The sequence below is a fragment of the Sipha flava genome, unplaced genomic scaffold (assembly GCF_003268045.1).
Source record: "Sipha flava isolate LNK unplaced genomic scaffold, YSA_version1 36_pilon_pilon, whole genome shotgun sequence".
In the NCBI taxonomy this organism is placed as follows: Eukaryota; Metazoa; Arthropoda; class Insecta; order Hemiptera; family Aphididae; genus Sipha; species Sipha flava.
In genome coordinates, this window is record NW_020273076.1 from 1,535,992 (window position 1) to 1,553,299 (window position 17,308).

General features: G+C 29.9%; 1 protein-coding gene and 1 pseudogene across 2 annotated transcripts in view; one reads left to right on the forward strand and one right to left on the reverse strand.

Annotated features, from left to right (window-relative positions):
* The window catches only part of LOC112687940 (Kv channel-interacting protein 2-like), a 325,918-nt gene extending 320,808 nt beyond the window's left edge, over positions 1–5,110 (reverse strand). Inside the window, exon 1 of one of the 2 annotated variants that reach the window (XM_025560935.1) lies at positions 5,040–5,110. The gene's annotated coding sequence lies outside the window, so the exon portion shown is untranslated. The remainder of the gene's footprint in view (positions 1–5,039) is intronic. The other variant, XM_025560936.1, reaches the window with a different exon arrangement.
* LOC112687989 lies at positions 20–2,084 on the forward strand (annotated as a pseudogene).
* Positions 5,111–17,308: the final 12,198 nt, after the last annotated feature.

A 17,308-nucleotide genomic window follows, 5' to 3' on the forward strand; every position in this document is an offset into this window, starting at 1 on the left:
TCAATACCATTCATCCTTTATGTACCAATTCATAACATTTTTTACACTGTAAGTGACCAGTTATGTGAATTTGTTAGTCGTAAGTAATTCTGAACGAATACTCATTGATTATACGTTGGCTGGTTATACGACTGAATCAATTTTCAGCCAAATATACTGTTCATAACGGTAAGTAAAAGTAAAAGGTATTAATATACTATTTCGAAAACTCTAAAAATAAAATAATAACATTGAACTTTAAGAATTTAAACGTTCCTAACAATAGCTTTTACAATTTTAATCAAATATTTTCATTACTATATTATTATTTCGATTATTTTGATGAATCATCCTTGAGTACATAGGCAATAGTAAGGTTATTGTAGATATTAATTTAAAATGTAGATCAATAATATACAATAGGGTATTTTACATAAATCATTAACTTACCCCCTTCTCTTATTGTTCCCATTAAATTATAAATTATATTAATATTTATTATATTGACTTTTTGTCGGATTCGGTACCTAAATTAATGTCTAAAAAAATTGTTAATTTTAGTCCTTTTTATTTATTAAATACGTACAATCTGTAAGTTTCTTTTTAATATAAGCATGTTTTGTATTTTTTATTTTATGATATATAACTTGATTAAAAAAGAAGTTGTCCAGTAGCAACAGTTTTGAATTAATTCATTTAAAATTAATATTTGGTATATCTGATAATTTACAGTTAATTCCGCATTAAATTATCAATTGGGTAATAATAATATAGTTTTTTACAGATCTCTTTTACAGTTCAAAAACTTTCTTCACTATTCAAAAAAAAAAAAAAAAAAACTTTACCAGCTTAGTTTAGTTAAGTCGTACAAAAATCCTATCCAGTTGTGAATGATTCGCAGGTAGAGGGGAATCGCACGTAGTCGCACAAATAAATCGGACTTATTCTTAGGGCGCCAATAATATTCTCAAGATCGGGATGATTTGTACGTAGTCATTCGACTACGTATGAACAAAAGTCGCTCATAATCAGTTGTAGTGTGAAAGACCAGTCTAAGAATATGTTACTTTTATTAAGATTCTCGATCACCGTGCGTGACAAAAATGCATTCAGATCTATAAAAATAATCGTTTGAACTAGTTACTTTTGAACTTACAAATAATGAAAAGATCAACGTTGACAATTGTCCTACCAGTTTAACACATGTAGAAACGTAATATTGATCTACATTAGACAGTTGATTTGCGGTGACCGTTTTAATAATTATAATTATATGTTCTTAAATGAACTTTTATTAAAATAAAAAATATATTTGGAAGAGATAGTAAACTAATGTGACTCTAACGATATAAATACCGTAACAACGTAGATTAAAATTACCAGTGATCATTGCCGTGTTTTATCAGCACACCAACAAGTACACTGGACTGGACCAGCAATCATCTGTACGAAATTGCCTCAAAAGTAACACTTTATGTAACAACTATAGTTCTGCCTGTGAAGTCCAACGATCACAATAACATAGTCTTGTGCTAATGGACTGAATATACGTATCTTTTCAGCTGATGATCCTCACGATTTGCGTAGCCCATACGGGGTCCTGGCTCAATACTCAACACCTGCGTACAAGTTCGTGACTTACACGTCAGTCCCTGCCTACCCAGTGTTCAAGGCTTATGCGCCCGAGCCCGCCTGTCTGCCGATCCCGTACGACTTCGAGTACTCCATGAATGACCCGAGCACATATGACGTAAAAAGCCGAGCCAAGACCAGCGATGGCAAGACGGTGAAGGGATACTACGGCCTAGCCGAGGCCGACGGCACCCCGTCGTCGAGTACACTGCTGATGATAATGTTTTCAACGTCGAAGTCAAGAAGGAAGGCTATCAATCCAACCCACCCGCTGCACCCATCTACAGGCCCACACCAGCTTACAAACCGGTCCCGTATTAACGTGCTATTTCGAGTTGAATCTTGCAGTCCTCGAGTTTTCATTATCGTCTTTTACCAAATCGATCATTGTCCCACTAACTGTGTGTCGTGTATATACATATATTGTAAATAAATATACGAATAGTGAACTATGAAATAATATGAAATATATAATACAGATGTAAAGATTTATAAAATATTTTTTGTATGTTTAATCTTTATTATAACGGCTTGTTAGTTTTAGATCCTTATCTACTTGCTAATACTGTTCCGGGACTCCAATCTAAAAAATTGCAAAATTCGTTGTGTTGCGAACACACGATTACTCCAAGTTTTTTTTTTCGAAAATATTTACATTGAAATAAAAATGTCTAAAGCTTCTTGTATTATTCTAATTTTTGAAAATGTAAATTTCACCACCTGGTACTTAGACAAATAAAGAATAAAGAAATCACTATCTAACTATCTTGCTCTAAACGGCTACATTACCACCATTCCTACTAAACTATTTCGTCTTTTTCCTTCCTTTATCTCTAACAATAATGGGATCTCCGATTCAACATTGTAGCTTCCCCAGAGAATTTTCAAAACGCTTTTCCGGCACCGTTCTCCCTATCATCGCATTCGTAGTAAAGACGATGACAATATTATTATAATGTACCGTCTTCGTCTTTCCGCGACTGACGCGTGTATTCACCGACCTATGCGTTCACCGACCGTTATCATCGTCGTCTCATAGTCGTATACTATTTGAGTCGAGCATTTATCGTTTCTCGTCGAGTACAATTATTGCGTCTATTATTCATAATATACTTTCTTTGCCCGTATTCATTTTATATCTATTGTGACCTCTGACCACATCACGAGATCGTAAAATATCGTTCGTGATAATATTACAATAATAATTACAAAGCGATCGATATAAGATATTTTTTTAATGAAAATAAATATCCATCCATACACTTAGACATGCGATTACTACCGTATTTTGAATTTCACAGCTCATCATGAATATCTTTTTTTCGTAATTAAGGTACACAGCTGTCATGACTTCCGATTTGGAATTATTCCGTTTTTTGGAAAACATTTTAAACATAAAATATATTTATATCTAGTACATAAACATTGTTTAAATATTACCAATATAACAATTATTATGATAGTTTATACAACATATTTAAAAATAATTTAGAGAATCTGCGAAGAGCTAATATTTGTAGTAATGCACATGTTCTGTTTGAAATGAAATAGTACGAGTATACAAAAAATAAAAATAAATTTCTCACTAGATTAACAGATTTTTGAAAATCTAATAATATATTTAGATAACTATGTGAATTATTGTGTATATGTATTATTGCATATATAAATGTATGTATACTAAATTTATACCAATTGTTCTCGTTTCGAGGATGTATCAACAACAATTTTAATAGTTCCATAAAATTACATTACATTTGTTTAAGGTGGCTTTATAACGTTTTATATTTAAAAATAATTAGTTGTACAATACTTAAAATTGTACTTTATTTCTTTAAATAATAATTTACTTTATACTTTACCAATATATACACTAATTTAAAATGTGTGTACTGTAGTAATTAAAGTCGCTTATTTCAGTAAATTTATAAATTAATAAAGTGGTGACTTGAAAAAAATAATATAGCATCCATTATTTGAATGATATATTAACACTAATTGTATTTAGGATATAATTTATATTTAATAATAAATTAGATATTAAAAAAAAAAAATAAATAAATAAAAAAAAAAGGTAAAAAAATTTGGACTCAATTAATATAATACGATATTAGACAATGGTCAGTGTTAAAAATTAATTTACAGTAAAAAAATTAAATGCGTGATGAAAGGAATTTTTATAATACATTATGTTAATTGTATGTAATATTAACACAAATAAATATCTGATTATATAAAAAAAATATATTATTGGTATACATAGAATGTTCGAACGGAGTATAATTTATCAACCTATGTGAGGATTTAATTGAAATAAGATGTATGTATTACTTATGTTATATACCCTCAAAAAATACAATTTTGTATAGCATATAATAATGTGAATAATTTTCTATTTATTTTCTTTTTTAATAAAATTAATAAATCAATATAATTTTGATAAAGGAAAATATCAGGCACATATTTTTATAATGTAATATATAAGCATATGAAAGTTAATTTTTTAATAAGTTTATAAGAACTATGACTGAATATTTAAGTCTTGAGGTTGTTATTTTATTTTATTTTATTTTTTTTTTTTTTTCATATTTTTATTACTAAACATTACGAATGATTAAGAACTTTATTTACAATACAACTTAAACGCGACCACAATACTATAAAACTTAATCACAAAATATATGGAACAACAAAAATTGATCAACAATGACGTTGTTTTAAAGAAATTTAATAAGAGCATTTATAGCTTTATGTTAAATGTACCTAACAGTGTACATAGTAGAAATATACAAATATTATAATAATAGTGAATACTAGTGAGGGATTCATAGTTAAATCTAATTCAAAGCTCTAAGATTAGAGTTTCTCAAAATATAAATTTTGTACGTTAAGCACCTTATCGATTAACAAATGTTATCTTATATAAATCCAATAAAAATGTATTTCAATGTTCTAAAATCATAAAAGTTTTATAAAATAAAATATCAATGTTTTGATATTTATAAGTTATTAGTTATAAAAGTTGTTTGGATATCAAATTAAAAATATTAACATTATTTTACAATTATGATTTAACACTTTTATCCCTATATTATTAACAATTATTTTGTGTGTTTATTTTAATTACACATATTAACATTTTCATAAAAAACACTATTTAGAAATTAATATTACTTTGATGTATAACAGTATATTATATACACATAGTATGTATGGAAGAATGAACATAGTAAAGATATTTAAATTTAATAAAGTGATTCCAGACATGTAACCTGGATCCTTTAAAAAGTACATGATGTTATGAACAAATAGTATGTTTATATCTGTACAACATGATTATTGTAAATATTATGATTTATAATGAACATTGGAAAATGTAATATTAGAAGCATATTATATCTACTTAATAAGTCATAAATATTACTTACCTTAAATGTAAAACGTGTAGTTATTTTATATCAACTTCGTATATTAATAATTCGTAATAGTCGTACTCTGTAACAATAAATTATCATATTTTAAAATTAGTCACCATAAGTAATATATTCTAACAGTTTTGATTATATAAAAATGTACATAAATATATATTTTTATTAAACTATCTACCTACATACGTTATTATGTATGTGCTCGAAATTGTTTAAAATTTATGTATACAATTTGCCAAAAGCTATAAAACAATCATTGTATACTTATATGATATTGTTAATTGTAATACATTAATACATATAATAAATGGTTTCCTTCTAAATCTAGAAGTTCATATGTAATATAGGTCAATGATTTCAAGTATAAAATCGATTTTTTGTATTAAGATATAATTAGTATACATGAAGGTATTAAGGTTTTACTGCATTGGAAACCATCTAAAACAGTAAATATTAAATAAAAATGTAGTATTTGTTTTAAATATGTAAATGTTTATTTAAATGCTTTAAGAAATTGATTTATCTTTATGGTCAGATTATTATTTTTTAAAAAATGCCAATTAACAACAATAATCCGTTAAAAAATATGGTTTAAAAAAAAGTAAAATTGAAATAAATGAACATTTTTTTTTTTTTACGTTTCTTTTTTAGTGTTGTTGTTCGTGATAATATAATATCAAAGCATAAGATAAAATCTTAGTTTTATTATTTAATATGTTCTATTTTTTTTTCTCATAAGCTTAATTCTTTAAGATATATTTGATAAACGTATGCAATGATCATAAATAAAACAATCTATAACGAATGCCAAGGTGCTCTAAAACACGAAAACCGACGTAAACAGTGGAGGGGAGGGAGAGAAAAGAAAAAATGGAAAATAAAAGTTTTAAACTTTCTGAAGTATATATGAAATTTCGTGTTTAGAAAGAACTGTCGTAAACTACGTGTAAATATTCTTTTCGCATTTAAATCCGATCTTTAACAAAAGAAACAGCCGAAAAACAATTGCATCATCACAACTATAAGATCATGCGATTTTTATAGAAATTTGCTATTGCGGTTCAAATATTGCAGTACCTACACAAAATTAATCGATTTTCAGCTCTTGGTAACTATTTGTTTCATTTATGTAATTGTATTACGCTCGTAGGGGCAGCAAACACTTTCCGAAGCATAAGCGTATGCCGCATGTATAATTACAATATTAAAACAAGATCGCCCATACGCAACATGAAGTAATAGTACACAAACATACACACCTTACACGTGGTAAGGATTATTACAATTTCATATTGCCAGGTGCACAGAATAATTTAGTGAAAGTTACAAATGCATTTTAATTTTCTATTCATAAAACCACACACGGACACAAACACATACACACACACGCACACAAATATAACGCAAAAGTCACTTGTACGAATGAAATAAAACCTCCGTTTTGAAGCCGTAATGTATCCGTATTGTACGTCATCGCGTGTATACGTTACGCATCGTTAAAACACAAATCCCGATCATTTCGATCGAATTGTTATTATTACAAAATTTTAACCCAGAATCAAATTTTTTAAGCCTGTAATATTTTCATGTAAGTTATGCACAGTTTCTTATACTTATCGGAACTAATAATCCTGTATGACGTCAAAGTTTTGTAACGTTGGAATAAACGCACGACCGAACAATGTTTTCACGTCAGCGGACATGTGCGCTCGCATAACAAAAAGGACTGCATGTAGAGGGTGCAGAGTGCAAAGATCTGAATCTCTGTAAGAGTCTCAAACGTTGTTATTACTGGTGAAACGGTTTTGAAAACAATAACCGTTTTAATTGTGATATAACGCTTTTAATTAAAATATTATATACTGAGCTGTATTTACATAATATGCGCATGTCTCAGTGTACGCGTATCGCGTCGCGTATACGTACTGCGTGCTAGTATTATAACTATTGCGTTATAAAATTTTGCCGTAGGATTCTCGATAAAATGTCGATTGCGAGAGACGATAAGAATATTTTTCCGATTCCCTTTCATTAAGGTGTTCGTCAAACATTTAGTTGGGTTTAATTGAATTTTATAGAGAATAAAATAAAGACAAAAATTACAAAAATTCGACATAGTTCGCATTGATACCAACCGCATTATAATAATACGAGTATATAATCCACTACCCGATTACCATACTTAATTATTTTAAGTTGAAAGTTTGTTGGTTTTACTGATCAAGTACAGACGTTTCGAACATTTACACCGTATGACAGTATCGCTTTTTGAACAAGTGTTTGTCCCGAAGTGTTTCAAACATATCGCGGTATTACAGGATAGTAATATAATAATACGCTTTTGAAAATCATTCGCGTTTCAAAAACGATCAAATGGAACTCGAACAATATTCGTAAATATTTTACAAATGCTATTTTTTACATCAATCCTCATCTGAGATATCGATAAGAAATATTTAACTTCAATTTCTGTGTAAATATAATACTCAAAAAAATAAAAAACCTTTAGGGATTTTTGCATTTATTTTCGATGCGAGATTGAATCATTTAATGCATAATATATAAAACGTTGGGTATAAATGCAAAAGATGTACGGACGTAATGAATACGTAGGAAATTCTGACAACGAAAGTAAACTGTCATCTCCGGAATCTAATCGTGTTATTTTTCCCAGGAAATGAGTTTAAAAAGGGAGAAAGAGGGAAAAAGAGTAGCGTTGGGCTAAATATGCGAAAAAAAAAATTCAATTTCATGTTAGTTCCCTCGGTACACTGTTGACTTCGGAACGAATCGCACGTTGATGGATTTAGTCCCATTATTTTACATTGTGCAAAACCATCCTAGTAACATGTGTAGGACTTCCGAAAAAATTTATTGTGTGACAAATTACCCCCACGTGTGAATGTTTACGAAAAACGTTTTATTTCTTTTTGTTCCCACCCCCTTCCCCGTCACGGCAAAATTATAACTCAGAAACATATTCCTTTATCAACATAGTAATAATAATAATAACCTTTGCGCGTCCGTTTAAAACGATTAAATATTATTATTTATCGCACATTCACGTGGTACAGTGTATTACATACTGCGCGAGTCCCGTGGCTGCTGCGACGTTCACTTTTAATCTTTATTAAACGTCGGCTCAGAAAGCGTTTGCGTACGCGTAGTATTTACACGATCCGCCTTATTCGACGACAACAGCGATACGTTACGATATGGCATTAGGGAATCGCAAGTCATCGTAATAACGTGCAAATGTACCGTCACTGGCAAATAAGTAACAATGGCCAAAAAAAAAAAAAATCCCAAGATAATCGTCACCGTGAGAACGTAACAGCTGCAGTAAATAATATGCTGTCCGTACATAACGTAATACAATAATATGTGATGTTTACATTTTACGGCATAGCAGTATTGGATTCGGTCAAGTTTAAATATAATTGTTTTCAACAGAAACAATAATGATAATGATTGTTATAGAAATAATAAGACTAATGGTAATAATGATAGTAATTATAGGTGTTTGCGACGTACGGATTCGTGATAATTATACGGTATAAGAAGATGCACACGTATAACATCTGATGTGTTCAGGCGGGTGCAACACGCTTGAGCACGGTGTATTTTTTTGCCTGCGTTTTCATGTCACGATTGAGCACGTTCAACGATTTTAAGTACTCCAAAACGTTACTAAACTTCTTTCGTTTCATCGAACAGTCATCATTATAATTTTCTTTTCAATATTTTTTTATGAAATACGTATAATACTAGAATAATTATGTTTTCACGTAATGAAATATTACACAAAATTCGTAATACTCGTGCTGTAATTATTTCACGGACTTTTCTATATCAATTTATTTCAGTAGAGCTACGGATATAATTTTTCGTATACCTGACTGCTTTCCGTTTACGATTATTTTTATGAGCAAATTAATTAAATGGTGATCGTCAAACAACCGATTCGATTTAAACGCATTTCATGAAATATGTGGAACATGTTAGTGTTTATGTTTACAGAGAATTACTATGGGATTTAATACGAAAATCATGATACCTATGGGTTTTTCGTTTAATTTAAAAAAAACGGCATAAATATGCATGGATTTTACTGAATTATGCACATAAAATGTACGAAGGTGCTTAATCATGTTTTAAATTGTTGGGCTTGTGATGTTTTTATGTTCCTCCGATAGGTATAGGATGGTTGTAGAAACATTTCTTCAACCCCTTCTCTCCACAACTATTTTTGAAATTAGGTCTAATCCAAGAGCATGTGAATAGCGAAAAAATTCATGCAAATTAAATACTTTAATTTCCTGCTAAATAATTGCATAAATAAAATTAGATATTTTTCATTTAGGGTGAAGGGAAAAACGTGTTTTTTTCATGAGTATAAGCTGATAAAATAAAGTGTTCGTCGACGAGTACAGCGCGATCTTGATTTGTATTGGACTTTTCGGCGATCGCGAAAACTATTATTTTCTGAATAATATTATTATATGTTTTAGCGTACACAGTTTGCGGTCCACTTGTTATTATTATTTGATCGTATCCGAATGAGTTGCTTTGAAATAAGTATAAGAATAAACTTCTGTGATGTTTTTGTAGGTTGGAACTACCCGACCGATCTTCTAATCGCAAGTGGGTCTTGTTGAAATTAAACCGTGCAAGCTAATAATATTTTATTAAATCTCGAGTGTATCATAAACCACCAGTTTTTATGTATAGCATAATTCTACACTTTTTTGCATGAAATATCTTTTGTGGAATCTAAACAAATTGTCAGTTTTAAAAAATACAATACCATTAACATAATAAAAAACAACAAAATATCTCTTATGAAACTATATTAAACCGAATGTTTTAATATTACAATAAGAACACAATTTTTTCTTAATTTTTTTTATAAAACTTTTTGTCATAGACTTGCTTGTTAGACTTTATTCTTAAAACAGTAATAAATTAATTATTCAGCCACGTTGCATCATTCGATATGCAATCGCTTAGCAAGATAATGCCGCATAGCTTCATTTTATATTATTTTGTTGCTACATTTCAGAATATTGCACATATATTTTAAATAATATCAAATTGATACAAAAATAACTCGAAAAGTTTACGAGTTTCTTAAAAAGATTTGTTTCCATAATCATTTTAAAACTATAAAATTAATATTTTTATCGTATTATTACGTGATTACTCTTTTTAATTTAAATATAAATTAATTTAAAGATTTAAAGATTCATATACATATTTAAATCTATTTGTAAATCATTATATTTATGGTTTTATTGCAATTTAGAAGCAAATTCTCAGTTAATAATAATTAAATAAAATATGTATATTTTTTTTTTTAAATTTCAACACGTTTTAAGTTAATCGCAAAATTATAAAATGTTATTGCAGTATAATATAAATATACATAAATAACATTTACAAATGATTTTAATACTTTAAAAGTATTTTATGGAAATGAAATTAAATACAATAGCATTAACTTTTAAGTTGATTGTCGAAAAAAAGTTTTTCGGATATTGTTTTAACAAAACGAATTAAAAATTGTGTTTTATGCGTTTAATAAAAATATATAAACTGTTAATTATTGTTTTGTGAACTTTTTAAAACGAAAACTAATTAATGGTTATTAAATCATGAATGCTTGAGGTGCTATTAACAATTACATTTTCAAGAATTGTGGTTGAAAAAATGATATTCAACGTTCATCTGAAATGATTTTTGTTTTCATTTAAATGAACGTCTATTGCAAGAAAAAATAAAAAATGTACACATATACATACACTACCGAGAATGGTATTTTGGCATCGTATCCCGGCAGGAGATCAAAAAGTACTAAAGGTAAACATTAAGTTCCCAGAAAAGATTTGCAGAAGTCAAAGAAGGGAAAATATCGTGACTCACAATCACAGATCAAAGCGATTAACAAGCGCCCAAAAGTTTCTCGCCGGAAACGTCATCGCGGAAATATCTAATAATTTCTAACACATTTGTTAGAGCTTCTTTTTTTTTTCTCGCCATTAGTGTTACCATCGTATGCGTAAACTTTATCTACGTAAATGTGGCGTATTTAACGCGGATTTAAAAGAATTTATTAGACGGAACTGTGCAACGATACCACGATAAAAATCGACGGGTACCAACATAAAAATAACGCTACGTCAACTACACTCGAATAAATATATTTTGTATGAGCGTGCACGCGGAACAGATAAAACAAACGGTCCGGAGTATACACGTGCGGCTTTTGGACGGATTCGAAAATCGGCTTATCCGTCTCGTCCGCACATGTCCCTGTGTCCGTCGATAATCGATCGTGAAATTATCCAACGCAATGCTATAGAGGATCTTTCAAATTTCAAATTACTCTCACAAAAGTAATAAATTTACACTTACATAATCATAAACATCGTTGAAAACAAAATCTACGTTATAGCCTCAATTAGAATTCAAGAGTTATAGATATTATGTTTTAAATTTAATACCCGTAAGACGATGTACGTACGCATACATTTCTGAAATTTAACACTGTAAACATTAAATACAGCTGTGTCCAACACTTCTAAAGTCCTAGTTGTGCAGGGACTTAAGCCATCGTGCTACTCAATAAATAATAACGCAGTTTAGTGATGAAAGGATGGAAGAGATAACTTACGACTACAGTTTTGTTGGCACTTCGTTCATGTTGGACGAGGTGCGTATTTTCCGTTTCAGAAATGTATACGTACCACACCGTGACCACCATCGCTTACCAGGACGTTCAGACATGATTTATTTAACGTTTGGACCACAAATGACGTATCGTGCACGTTTTCGATAAAAATAAAAATATATATAAGTATAACATATTTTATTTATTTTTTTTTTACTGTGTGAATCGTTTTGGATTTTCCCATTTTTCTAAGAGACCATGTACGATTAGACTAACTAACTTATATTACCATCGTTATCGTTGAGAAGGATGACCGCTATTGTACGCGTAATACACGCTCGGACGTGCAGTATATATAGCCGTGAGTGTACCCGAAACGATCTCGACGATTTCTCAACTCCCATATGAGTAGGCATGCGCGTTGCGAACACCACTCGAGAATGTCTTTGCACAACACCGGATCTCGACCCCACATCGTTATGATGACCTACGTCATCGCGGTCGCGCCGCGAAACCTATCCTTACAGATTTCGGACGTTGCACGTGCACGTGTAATATTTAATATATTATATAGCTGACGGGTTCTTCCGGTGACCGTCGCAATAGTAATGTTCCTTCGAAAAGAGTTCATTTGTTTGCAGTCGATATCTACGGTACAAGTACACGATGCGCAGGGTAAAACACGATTGCGTACATTCGTTATCGTCGATACCTTTTTCAGCTACACGATTCCGTACGATTTTACCTGATTTTTAACTACAACAATGAGTACGAAGTTTTAAACGTTGATGTCAATTTTCACACCGGTATTGGTGTACACCACATGCCTACACGAGAACTAAAAACAGTTAACCAATAGTTTGTGTTTTATTGCTTTTGTTACCTATGTTTATTGTTAAATATATCAAGTATATCAGATATAACGAAATTTCGTTATTTCCGTTATATTATACCGAGTATTTTCCGAGTTTCAGTAAAAGTAGTAGATCATAGATGTCAAGGAATCAAAATTTAAGCATTTTAAAATAATTTATTAACTATAATTTCATTCAAATAAAAACTATTGATTTTATTTATTTATTAATTACTTTTATTTTATTTATTATTAATAATTATTTTTACTAACTATTATAGAACTGTTATATTTATTTTTTATGTCTATGTTTATTAGAACTTTTAGTATATGTTTATCGTGTATTGTTTGTTTTTTTTTTTTTGATTTTTTTGATTTTTGATTTTTTTTGTTTATATCTAAATATTCTCACTATTATTACAAAAATGACAGCGTTGCATACAATTTCATATGCAATTGTGCTTATTTATTTTTCTTACCCACTTTTTTGTTATTCATTTACAAACGTATGCAATCGTGTTCTACCCGATGCGTTGTGTTTAACATAAGTCATAAAGCAGAGCTTCCCAAACTTTTTCGACTCAAGGCGCCCTTTTTGATCCAAGGTTTTTTCAGGGCACCCTTATCTAAGTCATAGCATGACTAATCATAAGAAAAATGTTAGACTCAATAGTATTTCATGACGGCGCGGCACCCTTATACATACATCGAGGCGCACACTTTGGGAACCTATGTCATAAGGTTATAAGGGACACGGAAAAAATCAACAAAATAAACGACCGACTGAATTATAATGCAAAGGATAAGCCAATACGATTTCAAATAAATTCAATTTTATTGGCCATGCTGATAATATTTTAATTTTGATACTTTTTAATTAATTTTGATTATTTATTTTATCTTGCTCTTTTTTTTTTTTTTTTTGAACTTGTATCCATACATTTTTTCAGGCTTGATATATTTTTGTTTCGATCGATTTTCCGTCGTCAATCTCACGTTAGGCGATGATGGCGATTAAGTTCGTGTTTCTTTAAAGTTTTTTTTCCGACCGACTTTACATATAACGGTAAAAATGGACCATAACTAACAATAACCCACAAAAACAACTATATTTAATACCGTTTGAATCATTTGATTCAACGTTCTTTCGCGTGACGGAAAAATGTCAAGCCGTGTTTCTTACTACGTCTCGTATATTTTAATATTTACGGGTATCTGCACGAAATAAAATCAAACAGTCAATCAACAGGGATCGAGTGTACTTGTATTATCCACTCCTATCCTCCATTACATGTCATACACGTAGGCTACGGCTACGGGTCACATATTATTATTGTTTTCGCTTTACGTGCAAAAATGTACCATTATTACGGGTCTATTTAGACGGCAAGGTCATGGTCGGATATTAATAATGATAGTAATGATATTATAATGTACCGTCAAAAACAGCGTATAATATGATCGTAGAGGCGTAGCATACAGCGTAAATTCATCCAAATCCGTAAGGCGTCCAATCATTATTTATAATAATAACGGTAACAATAATAGCATATAGCGTTGGCCGCAATGACGCCGTTTCATAACGTTTAAAGGAAGGTGTTGAAAAATAAAATTGTGCACTGCCGATTATGCATCGTGTTTATGAAATCGTACGATAGGAATACAGGTAGCAAATGCCCCCACGACGCGTTACAGCGCATACGGAATCGCATTTTAATTTATTCAGTCCACGTTAATCGGCATCGTGGCTCGCGCAACGAGAGCATAATATACACGTGTGTTTACAATAATTACGCAAAACTAAATGTAATATTAATGGCACTTGAAAAACCGTTATTATTTATTTCGATAACACATAATCGTTGGTTTATCGACCTCACGGTAAATGTGTATGATTTGGACTAATTTACTATGTACGTTTATTGAAATTATAAGCACGACCTACTTCTAATACTATCAAATCAAATGTATAACCGTGTAAAACATAAATATTTATATTCGTATTAATACGAAGGACGTGTGTATGTGTGTGTGTGTGTGTGTGTGTGTGTGTGTGTGTGTGTGTGTGTGTGCGTGTATGTATGTACAGGACAATTATGTTCAATTATTTTTTCAACCATACTTGTCGTCCAAATTTATTTCGAAACAACTAAACTTGGAAAGTACCCGTATAATATCCAGTTGGATAGGAAGATATTTGTTATGATTTGAGTAAAAACGGCTTAATACCCCACGGCGTGTTAATAAAGATTCAATTCTCTCTAATTATTATACTTTTACCCGCTCATAAATTATAATATTACTATCGTAAATATTATATTATACCTGTTATTTACATACATCATATATTCTACTTATTATTCTTTCTCTCAGTTCATAAATTTTCCATTCAAAGTCTTTTATCCGTAAAGCGTCTTGTAAACAGCATGTAGGTGTAGGTTTATAACTTTATGATGTAGGTATTTTCATAATAATAATTATAATTTATGTTCGAAAATTATAATAATTATTGATAATATATACTGATTATTTTTTATTATGTCGTTAAAACGGAAAATTTTCTTGAATTTAAACTACACTTATTATGATCGTCTACGCTAGAGTTTAAGTGCAACTGATGTTTTGAACGTTGGAAAGTTGAACATGCACCGGTATACGCGTGAAGAATTATGACACTTACGTATTATTATTTATACTTTATTGTGGAAGAATTTCTGCAAATGTAATTGTTTGCAAACGATTTAATGTAATAGATAGGAATAAAAAAAATCATTATTCTATGGATAAAAAAAACATGACTGACTGTAATGTGAAGTAACTGTTAGAACTGTATCAGACCGTTTTGAAAGTATAACATTTCAAACTGTTTTAATTAAATAAAAATCGCATTTTATCCTAACATGTACCTATTAAAGACTGACCACAATTTTCCGCTTAAACTGGAATTTGAAATAATTATAATACAACCGGTATCGAATATACCAACTATGTGTTGAAAAAAAAGTACTAATATAGAGCAAGGTCAAATCTTGTCAATTGTCTTAAAATTGAATCCTTGAAATATGAATATACTATATTTTAATCAGAAGCAATATAATAACAATATTTTGAATATGTAACCGTGGAGTGTAGACCATTAGTACGTTATTGTATGATCATCAAGAATTTGATCGAAAATAATAATATATAGGTACTTAAAGGAAAATTATACGGATAAATTATAAATGTAGATTTTTTATTCACCTACTGAATTCACGTTTTCCTTGATAAACAGGGAACCACCATTTAACTATATATTATTCCAAATATAAATACAACATATAATCTATTATATTTAATTAATTTATTAACATATAATTATTTTTACAACAAATTGATACTTTAAAATACAAGTTGAAATCGAGTTTTACTTTTTACCATTAGGAATTAGTCACAACTTAAGAGGTATCGGAACAATGAATTCTAATTGTTTCCTCGAATCATACTATTAATATAATATTTCATTCAGTTTATCGATTATCATAATTGAATGAGAACAATGAAAATATCGTTCATTTTTTTTTTCTTAATAATAAATACTGTTACTCGTACGGATATTATCATAGTTTCTTCGTTAAATTGAATATTTGATATAATAATAGGCTCAAAGATCCGTTACTTGTAAACAAATATTTATTACACTGATACGTTACCGTCACGGTATTTAGATTTTGTCGGAGAGTTTGTTCTCAAATCAAAAATATAACACTGCGTATAGTTGGGTATCTATTATGATAAATTAGTTTCGACATTTAACCATGTGTCGGCGTAGCGTTGCATAACATCGTCGAAAGTATTAAAAGCACTCGGAGTGTAAACACGACCATTATAAAGAAAAACGCCTATTTTTATCCATCGACGAAATTATATCGATAAACGTGTATAATTAATTTTTTGCGTATTAACACTACACGCAACGTTGATAATTCCCTAGTGACGCAGAGTTTCGCAACCGTACGCACTATAACAACATGGCTTTTTTTCGACGTCAATCTATATTAAATGGTTATGTATGATGTGATCGGCAGAGCTTTCCCGAAAACATGTCCCGCCGTACAAGGAACAGGTGTAAAACGTTTCAACTATTGTTTTCCTGAGAGTCAACTTCGGTCGCCAGCGGTGCGTCGCGGATTTGTGTTCGAGCGCGTTTTAAACTATAATAACCGGGCGATTGTAAACTCAGCCAGAATATCGGTTAAAATAAAAAAGTAATAAAAGGTCTAATGTAAACTCCACCAGTTTTTTTTGTGTTTTGCCTGTGAATTCTTTCATAATCATTTAAGAAATTAATTTTATAAAAGTCAACCGAATGTTCATATTTTTAGTAAAGTTTTTACCGAATTTCTAATCCATAGTCATATAAAACTAAAAGCATATCTCAAGTAAATAAGGTAAAAAATTTGAAATAAAAAAAAAATATTTCAGTTTTACAGAATGCTATAAATTGTTACACTAATGGAGTAATACAAGACATAGAATATTTACAAATTGTATCACATCATTTTAGTTTACATACTTGACATAACTATATATTTTTGGATTATTAGGTTTAACGATTATTTATTATAATGTTTTTTTCTATGATTTTAATATTTAACGTGAACGATATGATATTATATTATATTATATTTTTTATTTTTAATAAGAGGTATATCATATTAATTTTATACTACTACTTGATTTCTTCACTGGCGGAGTTAACATGAA